This window comes from Procambarus clarkii, chromosome 17 (genome assembly GCF_040958095.1).
Source record: "Procambarus clarkii isolate CNS0578487 chromosome 17, FALCON_Pclarkii_2.0, whole genome shotgun sequence".
In the NCBI taxonomy this organism is placed as follows: domain Eukaryota; kingdom Metazoa; phylum Arthropoda; class Malacostraca; order Decapoda; family Cambaridae; genus Procambarus; species Procambarus clarkii.
In genome coordinates this window covers 17,332,629-17,335,990 of record NC_091166.1, presented here as the reverse complement: position 1 = coordinate 17,335,990, position 3,362 = coordinate 17,332,629, and positions in this window count along the sequence as shown.

Here is a 3,362-nt window from a genome sequence, read left to right as displayed (position 1 = left end):
TCATTCTTCTGCAACTGCAGGGAAAATCACGTAGCAACGCTACCAGTACATCATACAGCAACGCTGTGACAAAAAATATTGTGCCTAAACTCAACAAGAGAAACTTAATCAGTCTGGCACCTTGTCAGACAGGCACTCCAACTGGCAGAGAAGTATATTGAAGGTTATTTTGGTATATGATTGGCCAATTGTATGCTTGTGTGACTTTAATATCCTATAAATCTGTCTGTCGGTTAAAAAGCGAGGCAACGCCTCATATTTCAGTAAGTTTATTAATATTGTAGAAGAGCAGTAGGTCCTTATCCAGGCACTAGACCTCATGAGTGTTCAGTTGTGTCAGAAAAAGATTCAGTCGCAATGCGTAAATAAAGTCTCATGAGTGTCCATTACGTGGAAAAGGATTCAGTCAAGCTGACTACATAATCATATAAATTGAATATAAATATGTCTGCATATATATTTGAATATATGAATTAAGTTAACAATTGCTTGCTTAGTTAATTTATAAGTTATCCTACAAGTTCATTTAATTGAATATAGCTTCTAGTACTTAGTTAAGTGCTTAGACTACATTTAAAGTCATTTATTATACTTTTGCAATTTAATTTGTTGTTTATAGTATAAGAACATATTGGCTGTTAATAGTTATGGTGTTAGGTTAGACTATGTATGTTTAAATCCCTGATTTAAACAGAGCCAGTGTTCAGTCATATAACTGAATTTATCAAATCTTATCCTTGTATAATATACAAGCTGATGTGAGATCCCTGTCTACAGTTGGACTGGAACTTCTATCAACTAATTCATTCACCCCACCTGTCCCTTACAGCCCACAATCTGTCATTAGGAAAAGAGGAGCTAGAATTTATGACCCTAGCTAGAGATTTTAGGAATTAATTTGCAGACAGTAATTTTAGGATTTAGTTCAGTCCAAGTCTCTAGTAGTCTCCTCTTATATCAATCCCAGCAGGTTTTTCCCACATATGCCGCTGATGTTAACCTGTTGATATGAGCTTCAGGAGACAGGTCTGGCGTGATATCAACCCCCAAGTCTTTTTCTTTCTCTGACTCCTGAAGAATTTCCTCTCCCACATGATACCTTGTATCTAGCCTCCTGCTCCCTACACCTATCTTCATTACATTACATTTGGTTGGGTTAAACTCTAACAACCATTTGTTCGACCATTCCTTCAGCTTGTCTAAGTCTTCTTGAAGCCTCAAACAGTCCTCATCTGTCTTAATCCTCCTCATAATTTTGACATCGTCCTCAAACATTGAGAGAAATGAATCTATACTCTCTGGGATATCATTTCCATATATCAGAAACAGGATAGAACCGAGTACAGAGCCCTGTGGGACTCCACTGGTGACTTCACGACAATCGGAGATCTCACTCCTCACCGTAACCCTCTGCTTCCTATTGCTTAGGTACTCCCTTATCCATTGGAGCACCTTACCAGCTACATCTGCCTGTCTCTCCAGCTTATGTACCAGCCTCTTATGCGGTACTGTGTCCAAGGCTTTCCAACAATCCAAGAAAATGCAGTCCGCCCAGCCCTCTCTTTCTTGCTTAATCTTTGTCACATGGTAGTAGAATTCTATTAAGCCAGTCAGGCAAGATTTACCCTCCCTGAACCCATGTTGGCGATTTGTCACGAAGTCCCTTCTCTCCAGATGTGTTACCAGGGTTTTTCTCACCATTTTCTCCATCACCTTGCATGGTATACATGTCAAGGACACTAGTGTGTAGTTCAGTGCCTCTTGCCTGTCGCCCTTTTTATACATTGGGAACACATTCGCCGTTTTCCATATTTCTGGTAGGTCTCCCATCTCCAGTGACTTACTATACACTATGAAAAGTGGCAAGCAAAGTGCCTCTGCACATTCTTTCAATACCCATGGTGAGATCCCGTCTGGACCAACAGCATTTCTAACATCCAGATCCAGCAGGTATCTCTTGACCTCCTCTCTCGTAATTTCGAACTCTTCCAAGGCCGCCTGGCTTACCTCCCTTTCTCCTAGCACAGTGATCTCACCTTGATCTATTGTGAAGACCTCCTGGAACCTCTTGTTGAGTTCTTCACACACCTCTTTGTCATTCTCTGTATACCTGTCCTCGCCTGTTCTAAGTTTCAATACCGATTCTTTCACTGTTGTTTTCCTTCTGATGTGACTGTGGATTAGCTTTGGTTCGGTGTTGGCTTTGTTTGCTATATCATTTTCAAAACTTTTCTCTGCTTCTCATCTCACCCTAACATACTCATTTCTGGTTCTCTGGTATCTCTCTCTGCTTTCTGGTGTTCTGTTATTCCGGAAGTTCCTCCATGCCCTTTTCTTCAGTTTCTTCGCTTCCATACATGCCCTATTATACCATGGATTCTTGTGTTGCTTCTCAGATTTTTCCCTTTGGGCTGGGATGAACCTGTTTACTGCCTCCTGACACTTTTGGGTAATATAGTCCATCATACCCTTAGGAAACTTCTCATCTGTTCATAATTCCCCTTTCGGTATACCAGCCTGTTGATTCCTACTTCTTTTATGAGGGAGATAATTCCGATCTTTACCAGGTACTCAAAGTTCAATACACTGTGATCACTCATTCCCAAGGGCGGTTCCCTCTAAACTTCCCTTATATCCCACTCATTTAGGGTAAATATCAAATCAAGCATTGCTGGTTCATCTTCTCCTCTCATTCTTGTTGGTTCCTTGATGTGCTGGCGTAGAAAGTTTCTTGTTGCCACGTCCAGCAGCTTAGCTCTCCATGTTTCTGGTCCTCCATGTGGGTCTCCGTTCTCCCAATCTATCTTCCCTTGGTTGAAGTCTTCCATAATTAGTAGTCCAGATCCATTCCTGCTAGCAAAAGAAGCTGCTCTTTCTATTATGTTAATAATGTGTGTGTGTGTGTGTGTGTGTGTGTGTGTGTGTGTGTGTGTGTGTGTGTGTGTGTGTGTGTTTGCGTGTGCGTGCATTTGTGCATGCATTCGTGCGTGCGTGTGTGCGTGCATTCGTGCGTGCGTGTGTGCGTGCATGTGTTACGAGGGTCCTGTAAATGTCAACTTCTACCCAAAATGAGCCACTTTGTGATTTTAAATGTATATGATATACTGAACAAGAATTTGATAATATTTTACCTCATTCTGTACACCTGAATAATTGACCAGAGATGGGTACCTACCTGTCAGCCTCCCACTCACACAACCAGGTGAATAATTACGATGTTGGATGACGAAGCGCTCCGTCGTCGCCTCCCACGTGGTGATTCACTAATCCAGTAGATTGATGATGGCGGTTCTTCTCTATCTAACACAAATCTCTGGAATCAGTCACTGTATCGGTGTGTCTGTTGTGTTACAGTTCACCAA